Source organism: Jaculus jaculus, chromosome 1 (genome assembly GCF_020740685.1).
Source record: "Jaculus jaculus isolate mJacJac1 chromosome 1, mJacJac1.mat.Y.cur, whole genome shotgun sequence".
Taxonomy (NCBI): Eukaryota; Metazoa; Chordata; class Mammalia; order Rodentia; family Dipodidae; genus Jaculus; species Jaculus jaculus.
The window spans coordinates 227,866,157-227,882,883 of record NC_059102.1 but is presented as its reverse complement, the minus strand read 5'-3'; positions in this window follow the sequence as shown (position 1 = coordinate 227,882,883).

Here is a 16,727-nt window from a genome sequence, read left to right as displayed (position 1 = left end):
AGGGGAGGACATCTGTGGGCACGTGTCTCCTGAATGACAAAATTGTTGGTCCAGAGGGCTTATGTAATTCCCAGAGGAATCTCTGGCCATGAGCATTCCCAACTCTGTCAGTTACCTGCCTAGAGGACGAGCCAGGTGGTCCTTTGTCTGTAGCCCTCTGACTCTGACTCTGTCTTATTTCTACACCTATCTTTGTAGATATCTATCTATATATCCTTCCCTATGTGTAGTCTTAAACTATACACACAGCAGCAAGAAATGAATGCTATGCCTCTCTATGTATGCCTCTGTAACTATTTTTTAAATCTTTATTTATTTGAAAGCAGAAAGAGACAGAAAAAGAGAGAATGGGCATGCCAGAACCTTCTGCCACTGCAAATGAACGCCAGATGCATGTGCTACTCTATGCATCTGGCCTTCTATGGGCACAGGGGAATTGAACCCAGGCCTTTAGGCTTTCCAAGGAAGGGCCTAAACTATTGAGCCATCTCTTCAGCCTCCTATAAGTATTTTTATGTCTGTCTCTGTCTGTCTACATATCTCCATGCCTCTGTTTCTATCTGTTTCGCCCTATATATATATTTTTTAATAAATTTTTTAAAATTATTTATTTATTTATTTGAGAGCGACAGACACAGAGAGAAAGACAGATAGAGGGAGAGAGAGAGAATGGGCATGCCAGGGCTTCCAGCCTCTGCAAAGAACTCCAGACGCGTGCGCCCCCTTGTGCATCTGGCTAACGTGGGTCCTGGGGAACCGAGCCTTGAACCGGAGTCCTTAGGCTTCACAGGCAAGCGCTTAACCGCTAAGCCATCTCTCCAGCCCTCGCCCTATATTTTTGTCTCTATCTCTTGCTTTCCCTTCCCCACTCCCTTCCAGCAGCTTGCCAAGAGGGCGTTGATAGCTTGTCCCTGCTCTGATCAATAAAGATCCTGCTCTTCTAATCATGGAAGTCCCAGATTCTAGAAGCACAGTGGGTGGTGGGAAGGCCCAAGCCAGGCAGCTTCTTTTCTGGGCACACAGAGCTGACAACCAGTAGTACTTAGCAGATGATTAAAGGAGGCACAGATCTGAGGCTTGAGAGGATGAGGGCCTCAGTATCGGAAGTGTAGGCCAGGACAAGGCTCAGCCAAGGCAATAAGGCCCAAGGCAGGCATGTTTCCCAATGGCACCGCCAGCCAGCCACAGGGAGAGAATGAGCCCCAAGCAGGAGGTGATTGCTGTCAGAGCAGCAATAAACAGACCATCACGTAGCCTGGGGCTGTGAGACAGTCCTTGGCCTCTCCTCTGCGCCTTGGGCCCTTTCTTCTTCTCTGAACCCTTCTCTAAGTGTGTGGCTCTGTTTACCTACTAGCTACAGCTGCTCTTGGCAAGACTGTTTTTATCCACTTTTATGTTTTGCATCTTGGTCTCAACTGTTGCTGGGACCTTAGATGTTATCTGAGTGAGGAGCTACAACAGCACCCACTCACATGATTGCTGAGCACCACAGGGAGTGCCTAAGGACCCCACCCTCAGAGCAGGGGAAAGAGACTTGGAGGTGCGGCTGCGCCGAAGTCCCTGCTGCAGGATGGATGAGCAGTGACCTGAAGGAGCCTGGCGTCAACAGGAGACAACAAGCCTGACAGTCACAGCCTGCCACAGTGTCTCCCCCGGGGGGTGGTCTGGGGACTAACGAACGACAGGAAACGCTCCCAACTTTATTGGGTGCACAGTTTGCTGCGGGATGCTCTGGCCTACAGACTTCAGCTCCGGCTCCCGGGCACTCAGGCCTTGCGACTCTGGGTTTGTCATGTTTGAAGTGGGGACAGCTTTCCTCCCTGCCCTTCAGCGTCTGTAGACTCGCGGTCCCCTGTCGTCTTCCTCCTGGGCACCAGTGGTCTCGGCTTGTTTGCTTTGGCGACTGCTATCAGAACCCATCCATCATGTCTTGGCTGCTGGACGTGATGGCCTCAGATAAAGCACGACGGCGACACGCTGCAACCATCCATCATCCACGCAAGTCCTCCTGGGTGTCAGATACAGTGACAGTCTGGTCTGGCTCCTGGGAACCAGAGATGGAGGTAGGTGCTGCTACGGCCCCACTGGGCTGCTGGCGGGCTTCTCAGAGCTGGGTCCCCAGCACTGTGCCCTCCCCATTCCCATCAGCCGAGTTGACTGATATCTATCATGCTCAGCCACAGCCCATAGGTCCGCTCTCCCCCTTCCTGTGAAATCCCCTGCCTGCTACATGCTAGAGGGAGCAGTGGATGGATAGCCACTCTGGATGTAGAGAGAGGCAGAATGGAGAGATTGCTTATGGTTAAGGTGCTTGCCTGAGAAGCGTAAGGACCTGTGTTCAACTCTCCAGGTCCTACATAAGCCAGACACATAAGGTGATATAGCGTGCAAGACTGCACATTTGCACAAGATGTGCACAAGGTGGCACATATGTCTGAAGTTCGATTGCAGTGGCTAGAGGCCCTGGCATTTCAATTCTCTCTCTCTCTCTTGCTCTTTCTCTTGATCTCATCCTCTCACATTAAAAAGAAAAGGCCAAGGGCTGGAGAGATGGCTTAGTGGTTAAGGCATTTGCCTGTGAAGCCAAAGGACCCAGGTTTGATTCCTCAGGACCCATGTAAGCCAGATACACAAGGTGGCACATGTGTCTGGAGTTCACTTACAGTGGCTAAAGGTCCTGGTGCAGCCATTCTCTCTATCTGCCTCTTAATCTCTCTCTCTCTCAAATAAATAAAATATTTTTTTGTTTAAAAAAAAAAAGAAAAAAAAAACTCCAGTCCATTGGGTTTGCCTCAAAGAGAAAACCTTCTAAAAAACAAAGAGGCAGAATGGATTGTGAGGCAAGCAAGGGAGAGGCTGTGGCCCTTCTTTTCTGATTGATTCACAGGGAGAACGGTGGGTGGGATAGAGGGCGGTGGAACAAAATCAAGGCAAGGGAAAGGGAAACTTCCCACACATGGACAGCCCGGGATGTGAAGACAGATCAGAGTTGGCAAAGGCTTGTGTTATCTAACTGTGGGATGTGAGGGATTGGAGGGTGCATCCAAGGGTGGGGTCTCAGAGCTCCTCTTGACTGAAGAAGGACCCGTTTTTGTCTATGATCCTGTGCTCTGGGGGTTTATGTTTAGGTCACCTCTTAGTAACTTCACAACTTTTCTACAAGTAACTTATGTACCTTCAATTGCATTCGTCTCTTGTCGTTTTGTGTATAGTTTAAGACTATGCTATGTTTGTATTATAGTCTCACTATATAGCTCAGGCAGACCTCAAACACAATCCTCTTGCCTCAGTCTCCAAGGGCTGGGATAAGTGTGTACCACCACACCCAGAAAAGGCTATTTTAGTGAGGGTTTTGGGGGATTTATTTGTTTTTTTTTTATATTTTTTATTTTATTTTATTTCTATTTCCAAGGAGAGAGAGAGAGAAAGAGGGAAAGAGAAAGAATCTGGGCACGCCAGGGCTTCTAGCCCCTGCAAACAAACCCCAGATGCATACACCACTTTGTGCATCTGGGTTTATATGGATACTGAGGAATCACCTGGGTCATTGGGCTTTGCAGGCAAGTGCCTTAACCACTGAGAAATCTCTCTAGACCTGGAGATTCATTTTAAATATTTAGTGATGGCAGATGGGAATGCAGTAACATTATACACATTGATCTGGAGTCCCAAAACTTGCTCAGGTCTCTTAATAATGTCTCCAATAATTTATCTTTGGGCATTATCATAGTATTTTCTAGATCACCTGAAAATGAGTTCCCTCTTCCCTTCCAAGACTGGGGCTTCCAGTTTTGTTGTAGTTCCCCTCTCCTCATCAAAAGCAGCTGATTGGAGATAAAGATTTATTTGGCTTACAGTCTCGGGGGGAGGCTTCATGATGGCAGGGGAAAGCATGGCATGAGCAGAGGGTGGACATCACCTCTGCCATAGCAGGTGGAAAATAGCAGGAGAATGAGCTGAGCTCTGGCAATGGGGAGCTGGCTGTAACACCCCAAAGCCCATCCCCAACAACACATCTACCCCAGCAAGGCTCCACCTGCCAAATTGCCACCAGGTAGGGACCAAACATTCAGAACACATGAGTTTATGGGGAACATCTGATTCAAACAACCACCACTTTATTTTTTCTTCCTATACACACCTGAACAAAGGTGAGACAGGGCATCCAGCCTGTTTTTGTTTGTTGTTGTTATTTGTTTGTTTTTACCTCAGGGGAGAGGTATGTGTATTGAGGGCTCCGGGTTTTTCTGGAGAGCCTTGATCAAGGGAAGGCAGTTATGTTTGTTTCTAGACTGTCTGGCATTTTCTTTCTACTCTTTAAAAATATTTATTATTATTTATTTACTTATTTGAGAGTGACAGACAGAGAAAGAGGGAGGGAGAGAGAGAGAGAGAGAATGGGCGCGCCAGAGCCTCCAGCCACTGCAAACGAACTCCAGACGCGTGCGCCCCCTTGTGCATCTGGCTAATGTGGGTCCTGGGGAATTGAGCCTTGAACCGGCATCCTTAGGCTTCACAGGCAAGTGCTTAACCACTAAGCCATCTCTCCAGCCCCTTTCTACTCTTTTAAATGGATGCTGAATTTTATTAAAAACTGCTTCTGGAGCCCAGCATGGTGGCACCTGCCTTTAATCTCAGTGCTTAGGAGGCAAAGTAGGAGGATTGCTGTGAGCTGGAGGCCACCTGAGACTACACAGTGAATTCCAGCACCTGGGCCAGAGTAAGACCCTACCTCCTTGAAAATCAAAAAAAAAAGAAGAGAAAAAGCTGTCTAGCTGTTTCTGCTGTAATGGTTTTATGATCCATCACCTGTGACCTGTTACTGTGTTTTGACACCGAGTAACATCTCAGGTCAAACCAAGGGGCACTCATACATTGGAGACTGTTTGGCCATGATGACCCTCTAGAGGGCCTGGGTCATTGTTAGGCCATAGGCACTGCTAAAGCTTTGCCAACCTCCAGCTGCCTCTTTCTACCCTCACAGCTGCCAACAGGCAACCTGCTATGACTGTACTTGTCACAAAGAGCTGAACAGTCTTTCCAGGTGACTGGGCCCTAAGCAGCCAGTGGCTACATGTAACCCCTCACAAAACCTGGGATACACAGTAACACATTGATGACACCCCTACTCAGAGACAGAGTGATGACGCTCACAGGTGCCTTACTTTGCTACCTCATGTCACACATTCCCTCCACTGTCCCATGGGTGCTGGTGAACTCTCCTCCAGTATTCCCACCACATTGCCTATCCATGGCACTACTAACTCACCCAATAAAGCTCTCCCCTTCAAGGATCATCCAGCCCAGTGTCCCTCTCTCTCATCTAACTGAACAGTCACTGTGTCTGTCCATCACTGTGAGGCACTATAAGGAGTTAGGAGCTCAGCCAAAATATGCCATACAAAATCCACAGAGCAACCAATGAGCACCTGGCGTTGTCTTCACAGGATTTGGTTTGCTAATTTTTTTGTTTTGTTTTTTTTGAGGTAGGGTCTCACTCTAGCTCAGGCTGACCTGGAATTCACTACGGAGTCTCAGGGTGGCCTCGAACTCACGGCAATCTTCCTACCTCTGCCTCCTGAGTGCTGGGATTAAAGGCGTGTGCCACCATACCTGGCTGGTTTGCTAATATTTTGCATTGAACTTTTTATCTGTGTCTGAGTAAGAACACTAATTTTCTCTCTCTGCTGACCTTCTCAGATCTTCAAGTCAGAAATTGTGTGTGTGTGTGTGTGTGTGTGTGTGTGTGTCTTGTGTCTTAGTGTTGCAGGGCTTGAGAAAGACAGAGCCTCTTTTGGCTCTGGAGGGGCTAACTTAGGGGTCAGAGTGGCAGGAACTCAGTGGTCACTGAAACTCCCCAAGCCAGTGGCCTTCAAGACTCACAACAAATTGTCAGGTGCAAACATAGCAGAATGGCAAGTTAAACAAGATTTTATTCAATCAAATAAGTAGAACAGAATGTTTTCAAATTGAGAGGGGCCACAAGTGGGTGGCCTGCTTGGTGACTTGGATTGGGGGTCCTTATGCCTTTAGGGATGTAACGTAGGCCTCAGGACAGGGTAGATTGGGTTGATCACTGTGAATGTATATGTGGGCTCTTGATAGGTTTATAAGTTAGGCAGAGGTGTGTAGGTTCCCACCAAACAATTCTAAGAAGGGGAAGAGCCAAAATTCTAACAAGGAAAGAAAAAGAACCAAGAAATACAAAAAGAACAGAGGCTGGTGGTCAGCACACATCTTGGTGAATCAGGGCTTTTTGGACTTCAGTCCTGGACTTTTCTCTGGCCATGTCACTAGTAATGAAATGCATTATAAAATCTCTGGGCTCATCAGCTCTCATGGGACATGTAGGCATGTGTTTATTCCCTTTGGGCCTGTAACTCTGACTAGCTACCTACAGAATGGGGACTCCCTTACTCCTAATTCCTATCGCTATTTTTCTAGAAGTCCGTGGGAGAACGGGACAATTTCTCCCTTGAGAGTTGAGCAAAACAGCTCCAATCTGAGCGATTGTCTTCTACTTGGTTTCCATTCACCAGTCACCCTCCTCTGACAGCTGAACCTGCTGCCACAGTGGAATTTGTGATGTTGGTGACTCTATTGTTGAGCTGTGGAGTCACCACTTGGTCCTCTTCAGAGGTCCCCCACTCATTGTGTAGATTCTGCACACGGCCTGACCGGTGCCAGTGGAGCTATTTTTAAGCCAGAGTGGGGAAACCGCCACATCTGGAGCGGCTGTGGGTCTGTTGTCTCCAGTCTACCACTGCGGCGGGTCTGTGTTTGTGTTCCATCGCTGCTGGTTGTCTGCCGGATGCTGCGTTTACAGAAGTGCCTGGGTGTAACCTCATATCCTTCTTGTCCTTCCCTCCCCCCCCCCCGAAGAAGCGGTGCTTGTTCCCACCAGGCAGCAGGGAACACCAGGGATCCTGGCCTTGTGAGCTGGACATCAGCGGCTGAGGCAAATATGCATCAGCTAAAGGGTCCCCCGCTCCCCCTGAGATCCAGATGTGGCTCTTGAAGGTTCAGCTCCTAGTTCATGGCAGCCTGCGTGTTTTGCTCTCCAGCCCTAGCACATCCACGCAGCGGCCACTTGCTGGGGTAGCAATGGGCCCAAGAGAAAAAAGACCCCAGTCACCTTCAAGGCATTCCTTCCTTACCTGGACCCTGACTAGGAAGCAGCTCTCCTCTGAGCCTTCCACCTCTCCCACTGACTTAATTTTTTTTATATTGATTTGCAAGCAAAGACAGAGAGAGAGAGAGATTGAGAGAGAGCACCAGGGCCTCTAGCAACTGCAAACAAATGCCAGATGCATATGATACTTTGTGCATTTGGCTTTATATGGGTAATGGGGAATCAACCCCTGGTTGTTAGGCTTTGCAGGCAAGCACCTAAACCACTCACTGAGCCATCTCTCCAGCTCCCATAGACTTTTTTGTTCTTTCCATTGTCCCTTCGGGGGTGGCAGTACTAATCCCTCCATCCTGTGACCCCTTTCCTTCCTTGCCCTCTTTTGGACTAGCTGGGTGACTTTTTCTGGTGTAGTTCTTCCTCATAACAGCTTAGAAGCGACACTCTCTAGTATCTCATAGATTGGGGATTATAGCTCCAAGGACCCAAGGCCCAGTGTGTTGGTTTTCTACTCAGTGCCTGCATCGTATGCTACTTAGACCTGAGTTTCTTCTTCTCTACCACCAGTTTTGCAGACTGCCCGTGAAGATGCCACTCTTTGCCCTTCCCATATCTCAACCTCCTGTCTGGACCCTCCTCCATCTGTCTAAAGTAAGTCACTGGAAACACCCCACAGTGCAAGTCTCCTGGCAGGCAGTTTCTGTCCTCTGGGTGTGTTTGTAACTGAAGACAAAAGCATAGAGAACATGACATGGCTTCCCACAGAATGAACTCCCCTGATTAAGTCATGGCCCACTGGCCCCTCCTGGCATGCCACTTTGCCCCCCATGGAGTTCCTCCAACCAATAATGACTATGGCTGAGACAGTGCAGCAGGACCCTATGCAACTGTGTTCAATCCACACTGCACATGTCCACCAGCAGCAGTCACCTGGTCCTCCTCTCTGCTGCTGAGCCTCTCAGAGGAGGTGCAGTGGCATCTGACAGTGACAGAGTTAGGGGGTTATTCTCATGGGGGCAGACTTCAGAGGAGCTTAGTGCCTGTGATGCAGGATTTTGGGACTAGGGAGTGATTAAGTTTCATGAAGATATAGGATCTCAGGTCTGTGGACTCCAACTTTTGGATTCTTATCCAAGTTAGCAAGGAATTGAAAACACAGACTCTGAGAAGAGTCAATTATGAACTATGAGGTTTATTTTAGGGAGAATTAGGATCCAGAAGGAAGACAAGCAGGATGCACAAAGGATCATCACATGTATAAGTCTCTCAGTCTATCTCTTTTCCCAGCCAGGCTGGGAAGGGGTGGGACAGAGAACGTCTCCTTCACATAGGGAAATGTCTGGGCAGGGACACACACACACACACACACACACACACACACACACACACACACACACACAGCAATGCATGAGAGACCAAGTCAAAAGATCCCCTCCCTCATATCAAAGATCAGAGAGGACTAAGGGATAATAAAAGGCTCAGAGCTTAAAGAGAGATTGTAAGAAGGCAAGAAAGAACCCCAAAACAAGGCAGAAAAGTGCCTGGACAAGGAGAAACCCTCACCATTCCCAGCCAGGCTGAGAAGGGGGAGAAGAGATTACGAGATATTTATACACGTGAGGATGCAGAGGAAAAAGAGGGCAGAGAGAGAGAGAGGGAGGATGGAAAGGGGGAGAGCTTACCAAACAAGGACCAGGAACATCAGGTACCAGGAGAATGAAAAAGGACCAAGAGAGTCACACATGTGCCATGTCATTTATGAATTAAACAATCCAATTAGCATGAGCCTGTCATCAGGCTCAGGTATGTAAGGGAGAGGCCTGACTAGCTAGTGAACTCACGAGGCTGACTGAGGAGGAGCAGCCCACAGGCATGTTAAGCAGGGGAAGAAGCAAGAAGCTGCCGTTTTTTGTAGCCATGACCGATCGGAAGTGGGTTCTAGTCCTTGGGCCTCCATCCCTGGCTGACTGCTTATGAAAGATGCCACCTACTTCTGTTCCTCTTTCACCCATGCTCCCCCAGAAAGCACCACACTGTCCTCCACACCCCATCACCCCATGGGGAGGACAGTTGTTTACATCCCTCCCTCCCTCCCTCCACAGGCTGGTCCCTTACCCATAGTAATTCAGGAGGTGTCATGGGGGTTTCAGTGTCAGTGAGGTAACCTTTGTCACTCTTAATGGCCATGTGAAGATCTGCTTACACTACCTTATGCTTTTTTCTTTTTCTTTTTCTTTTGGCTAGGTTGTAAGAGGGCAGAATTCCAGCAGTGAGTGAATGACAGCAGCACCTTGTCTCAGTAACTGGGAGGCCACAATTGGCATCTCCTCCCCTCTGTGGGTTCACATAACCTCATCCTCATCACTCAGGGGATTCTCCGTGAAATGGGTGCAAGCACCGTGTGGGGTGAGATGGTACCTTTCTCCCACTTCGGTGTCTGGATATCCCTCTTCTTTTCTTCCTTTTGTGTTTTTGCTTTTAACAGTGTCTCATGTAGCCCAGCCTAGCCTTGAACTATGTGGCTGAGGATAGCTGTGAGCACCTGATTCTCCTGCTTCCATGTCCCAGGTGTGACACTTCCAACACACACTTGCCAACCTTTTCCTGTCCTGTGAATACAGCTCAAGTCACTTTTTAAATTTTTTATTTTTATTTTTAGGGAGAGCAAGCAAGAGAGGCACAGAGAATTGGTGCATTAGGGCCTCCACCACTGAAATCAAACTCCAGACACTTGCGCCACCTAGTGGGCATGGGCGACCTTGCACTTGACTCACCTTTGTGCATCTGGCTAAAGTGGGATCTGGAGAGTTGAACATGTGTCCTTAGGCTTCACAGGCAAGCACCTTAACCACTAAGCTCTCTCCAGCCCTCAAGTCACCCCTCTTTTTCTTAAGCCCACGTCTGCAGAGTTCTTCAAGTCTCCCATCTTTACTGTACTCTGAGTACACATGGGCCCTCGACCTATTTCTACAAAGTTGTAAGATTCCAAATGCAGCGGCCTCTTACTTAGGATACCAGTGTCGCTCATTCCACTGTCTCACTGCAGAACCAGTGCCTCTTGTCACACCTTTCACACCAGTGGGACACTGTCTTGACCTCAGTGCTCACATCAGTTGCCATCTGGTGACACGTAGATCACGATCACCTTTGCTTTGCCATTCCTGATCCCTCACAAGCTCAAATGCATTCCAGAGCAAGCATGCCCATGGTCACAGAAGCCACTGTGATTCCACCATTGAGAGAAGAGCCAGTGGACACCTTCACAGCCCTGGGGCTGGACTTGTGAGCAAGGGCGCAGGTCCACCATCTTAGATCTTGTTTGTTCTCCTTCAGCGTCTTCCGTCCCAGGCAACTTGGGTTAGATTTCTATAGAACTGAAGAGTACCTAGTGAACAGCATTTATGAGTGACTCTGGTGTTTGTTTCTGGCATTGAGAAGGGTGGCCGGTTCCTTGAGCCTTGTGGCCAGCAACCTTGCCATTCCACTCACAGGGTCTTCCAGCTGCTTGACTTGTCAGGTGAACACGGTCACATCACCAGCAGACAGGGACAGTCTCACATCTGACTTTCTTGTCTGGCCCCAGGACGCTGGCCTTCACACTGAGAACCCAGGGGACAAACATCCAACCAGAAGCAAATTATGGGAAATAAGGGTTTATTTCAGGCTTAGGTTCCAGGGAAAATTCCATCATGGTGGAAAGAGCTGGCTCACTTCCATAGATCCAAGTACAGAGAAATGACTGCCTTAGCAAGCAGCAAACATGAACAGCCAGCACCTCAAACTGCTCTTTTCACATCTTGGGGTGGAAGTCATGATTCATCCTCAAACACACCATAGGGCTGGACTCCAAGATCCATCCCCCTCCCCCAACCAGCCAGGCTGCTAGAGACTCAAGTTACCCAGTTAATCAAAAGTGCTGGGTGTATGTTTATTGCTACTCAATTTATAATAGCTGGGAAATGGAACCAGCCTAGATGTCCCTCAACTGATGAGTGAATAATGAAGATGTGGCACATTTATACAATAGAGTTCTACTCAGCAGTAAAGAAAAATGAAGTTATGAAATTTGCAGAAAAATGGATGGACCTGGAAAGGATTATACTAAGTGAGGTAACCCAGGCTCAGAAAGCCAAGCACCACATGTTCTCTCTCATATGTGGATCCTAGCTACAGATGATTGGGCTTCTGCGTGAGAATGAAAATACTTAGTAGCAGAGGCCAGTAAGTTAAAAAGGAGACATAAAGGGAAAGGAAGGGAGGAGGGTACTTAATAGGTTGATAGTGTATATATGTAAGTACAATGATTGAGATGGGGAGGTAATATGATGGAGAATGGAATTTCAAAGGGGAAAGTGTCAGGGGGGAGGGAGGGAATTACCATGGGATATTTTTTTATAATCATGGACAATGTTAATAAAAATTTAAAAATGAAAAAAAAAAAAAGAAATTTGCAGAAAAATGGATGGACCTGGAAAGGATTATACTAAGTGAGGTAACCCAGGCCCAGAAAGCCAAGCACCACATGTAGATCCTAGCTACAGATGATTGGGCTTCTGCGTGAGAAGGAAAATACTTAGTAGCAGAGACCAGTAAGTTAAAAAGGAGACATAAAGGGAAGAGAAAGGAAGGGAGGAGGGTACTTAATAGGTTGATAGTGTATATATGTTAGTACAATGATTGAGATTGGGAGGTAATATGATGGAGAATGGAATCTCAAAGGGGAAAGTGGGGGGAGGGGAGGGAATTACCATGGGATTTTTTTTATAATCATGGAAAATGCTAATAAAAATTAAAAAAAAAAGAAATCAATACTGAAACACAATGCTAAGCTTCTAGTAATCCACCAAGTTACTTCATTTATTTTAAGAACACCAAATGTCAAAGATGGGAGGAGAGAGTGGTGAGGTATGAACAGGAAAGAATCTATTGCTGAGCCATCTCTCCAATCCCTACCAATTAGTTTCCATTTATTTATTTATTTATTTTGGTGTTTCAAGGTAGTGTCTCACTCTAGCCCAAGCTGACCTGGAATTCACTATGTTAAAAAAAAGAAAAAAGTGCTGGGTGTGGTGGCATACACATTTACTCCCAGCACTCAGGAGGTAGAGATGGGAGGATCACCATGGGTTCAAGGTCAATCTGGGACTACAGAGTGGGTTCCAGGTCAGTCTGGGCTAGAGCAAGATCCTACCTCAAAAAAACAAACAAAAAAAGCCTCAGGCTACGGGGGACATACATTCGCACTCAAACTACCACAGGTACTGGCCATCCTCACCTGCCACAGCTCAAGTTGGCTTTTTGTACCAAGTTTAAATGGTCATTTGCCACAGGTTTCTTTGATCAGATTAAGAAATTTCCTCTCTATTGCTATTTTGGTAAAGGTCCCCTTCATCATGAATAGGTGAATTGTGCAAAGTATTTTTCCATCTTGTAGTGAGTCTCAGTGACTTAAAATATACCAACTTTGCATGTCTGAACCCAACTAACTCTGGGGTGACATTATCACTTGATGTCACTGTGCCCAGTCTGTTCCAGCTTTGATTGGTTGGCTTGGATGCTCACAAGACACACTGGACTGCAATTTGCCTTTTCAAAAAAATTTTTTTTGTTTATTTTTATTTATTTATTTGACAGCGACAGACAGAGAGAGGAAGAGACACAGAGAGAGAGAGAGAGAATGGGCGCACCAGGGCTTCTAGCCACTGCAAACGAACTCCAGATGTGTGCGCCCCCTTGTACATCTGGCTAATGTGGGTCCTGGAGAATTGAGCCTCGAACCAGGGTCCTTAGGCTTCACAGGCAAGTGCTTAACTGCTAAGCCATCTCTCCAGCCTCCCAAAAAGTTTTTAATAAAATTATTTCTTTGAGAGTGACAGACAGAGAGAGAAAGAGGCAGATATAGAGAGAGGGAGAATGGGCGTGCCAGGACCTCCAGCCACTACAAACGAACTCCAGACGTGTGCGCCTCCTTGTGCATCTGGCTAATGTGGTCCTGGGGAATCGAGCCTTGAACTGGGGTCCTTAGGCTTCACAGGCAAGCGCTTAATCACTAACCCATCTCTCCAGCCCTTTTCAAAAAAATTTTAATTTACTTATTTACTACAGACAGCAGGAGAGAGAATGGGCATGCCAAGGCCTCTAGCCACTGCAGGCATACTCAATGCCTGTACCACCATGAGCATCTGGCTTACATGCGTAGTAGAGAATCAAACCTTGGTTCTTTGGCTTCACAGGCAACCACCTTAACCACTAAACCATCTCTCCAGCCCCAATTTGCCTTTCTTTTCCCTATAGTCTGGTGTCAAGGCCATGCTGCCTCATGAAACAAGATAGGGAGCGAGCCCTTATCACTGTCATGTGAGGAGGCAGCCTATCAACCACTGCCATTGTTGCTTAAACATGTGGCTGCACTTGTCAATGAAACAGGGAGCTCAGAGCTGCTTTGTGACAAGACAAGGTTACAGGTAAGACTTCATAAGGATGGAGCTACTGAGGGGCTCCTGCAGTGGCTTAGAGGAAAAGTATCTTCCTAGTAACTTGTCACATCACCTGCCTTTGCCAGCCCATTGAACTGCCTTGTCTTGCACTGTCTGATACAGGGATCTGCAGCGCCCTTCACAGTGGTAAAGCTCTTTCCTTCTTGACTGTGGTAGCAGGGGTTTATCAACTGTTTGACACATTTTATACAAACAGGAGTTTCTAGTCAGTGCAATCTTCTCCAAGCACCAACCTTGGTTGTTACTTGAAACTACTCTACATTTTGTTTCCATTTCACTATTTTCTGTTTGTTTTTAAACTTTTCACTAAGCACAACTCCCCCCGCCCCCACACTGCCCCCAAGGTAGTTTCTTGCTCTAGACTAGGTTGGCCTGGAATTCACTATGTAGTCTCAGGGTGGCCTCGAACTCACGACAATTCTTCTACCTCTGCCTCCCAAGTGCTGGGACTAAAGGCACACACCACTATGTCTGGCTAAAGCACAACTTTTGATGAAGTCCCCCAGTTTTGACATATCAGTGTTATCCAATTAAAAATACCTCTTTCTCCCTCTCAATAAAATATTTTAAAAATACATTCATATGTCTATTTTTATTTATTTTACCTACTTTCCCCCTCATTGCATGTTACCCAGTTTCATTTGAGAACATGCACTATGTGGCTCCTATCCTGACATGGCTGAGATGTGTTATAGCAATGTTTATAAAGCTCCTGGAAGCCAGATATAGTGGCGAACACCTTTGATCCCAGCACTCAGGAGGCAGACGTAGGAGGATCGCCATAAGTATAAGACCACCCTGGGACTATACAGAGTGAGAGCCAGCCTGGGCAAGTGAGACTCTACTTGAAAAGCCAACAACAGCAAAAGCTCGAGGATAAACCTGAAAAGGACATGCCCCTCAGGCCGCTAAGAGACGTTCCTAGGTGACTGAGGCAGGTATGTAACAGTGTGCTACATCATGACAGACCCTTACATGCTATGCTTCTGTGTATTAGTCAGATATTTAACTTGAAGCCTTAAACTTGCATGGCTCCACGAGGCTTTCTCTTCAAAGCAGTAAAAGGCTGTCTTCTGGCCTGTCGCCAGCTTGTGATGTTTTCTACTACCTTATTTCCTTAATCTCAGTAGGTTAGTTTTATATAGGCTACTTTATACTTGTTTCGGTCTTCTTTGGTCGAGTGCTTTCTTGCTTCCAGGCTCAAGTTCCTGGTTCCAAAGACAATCCCCTAGAATCTTTGTATATAGAGAGAGCATCTTTGACAATGACAGCCAACTTTTGTTAGTCATTCCTTTTTGATAACTTTAAGATTTAACTTATATACCACTTGCTTCACCTGAATTATGCAGTGACTTTCAGTTTATGCAGAAGGTTATATAAGAACTACTAATTCCAGAACACGGTTTCCATGCCAAGAAGCAAGCCTGTCCGTGTCGTCAGTTATTCCCATGGCCCCAGGCCCTGGCGACCGTTTAATGTGCACTGTCTGCAGATTTGACTGTCCAACTGTCGCCTGAACTTTTCCTGGAGTGACGTAAGCTAGTGTCTGCTCCCCTCAGTTACAGCACCAACGACAGACCAAAGTCTGATTCCGGCAAACTTCGACTTGGGATCCGAGGGAGTTTAATGGACTTCCTTTCAGAGCTTGGGCAAGAGGTTACCGACAGAAGCAGCCACATTCCTGGAACATGTCACCCTAGCATAGACGGTGACCTCCCACTGCGGGACAGGCGGAGTCACTCCTTCAGTTAACCTCCCACACACTGAATTTTCTGGCACCTCTTGAGACCATGGGCAGCCGTGGTACAATTCTGTGGAGGTGGCAGGGAGGCAAAGGAGTGGCTACTGTGGAGGCGCGGCCCATGGGAACATGGCTTTCTGAATGAGTTTTCTAACACCTACTCACCCGAGTTACCTCCCAGAGGTCCTGCTTCCCAAGCGTGAGGTCTGCTGCTACCTCAAGCTCTTTGCAGGTCCCCATTCTTTCTCTTGTGTCTTTGGAGGACTGAGTTTGTCTCAACATGGAGCTAGGCTGTGCCTCCTACAAAGGGGTGCTTTCTCCTCAGGATTCTTCCCATTCTCTCTCTCCTGTTCTCCATTCTCACCTAGGCTCCAACCCAGATGTGCTCGACACATTTGCTACTTCCAGCCTCCATGCCTCAGGTCCTTCTCCCCATCTCCCTTTGTAGTGTCAACTTTTTGTTGTTGTTGTTGATTAGTTTTTCAAGGTAGGGTCTCACTGTAGTCCAGGCTGACCTGGAATTCACTATGTAGTCTCAGGATGGCCTTGAACTCACAGTGATCCTCCTACCTCTGCCTCCCAAGTGCTGGGATTAAAGGTGTGTGGCCACCACGGCCGGCAGCATGAGCTTTTCTTCTATGGAGATGCTGACAAGTACGTGCTCCCCACAGACAGGGCTCCCACAGCAGGGTAAAGTCCAATTCCACCAAAGTTCAACTTAACGAACCAATGACTCTCTGGGGCTTCCTTAAAGAGCCTGGGCAAAGGGGTTATTACAGGAGTGTGGAGTCACCAAAGTGGCCAGCGCATCTGAAAACCGCATCCCAGCATGGCTGATGACCTCCCCTAGATGTGAAGATGGACTCCATGTCCCTTAAACTACCCCCATCTACTCTATCTCACCGAGACCATGTGTGTCATTGCAGGCAGCTGCCAAGAGGGTGCCTGAGATCTCAGGTAAGGAACTCTTCCTGCCTCACTCCCTGGATGGGGGAAGGCCAACAACCCAGTCTCATGAGAGGTCCCCGCTGTTTCTGATAACGATGGCAATGGTTGTTTTTCTCAGAAGATGGAATCACAACACCCTGTTCACGGTTCCATTGTCAGTGGTGTCCAGTCTCCTACCAGGATGGACTCGGACCAAGCTGTCTGCTTCAGGGAGTCATCACCCGCTGCCCTCTCAGTGTGCCTTGGTGACATTAAATTCTGAAATCCCAATTGGGTGGAGTGAGGCAAAGACATGATGGTTTGAGATGGGTTTGAACTCTTCCCAGAAAAAGCCTCAAGCACCAGGATGTCAATGAGTACAACTTTACTAGAATTTCACAAGTCCCACTAACTTGACTACCAGGACAGTGTA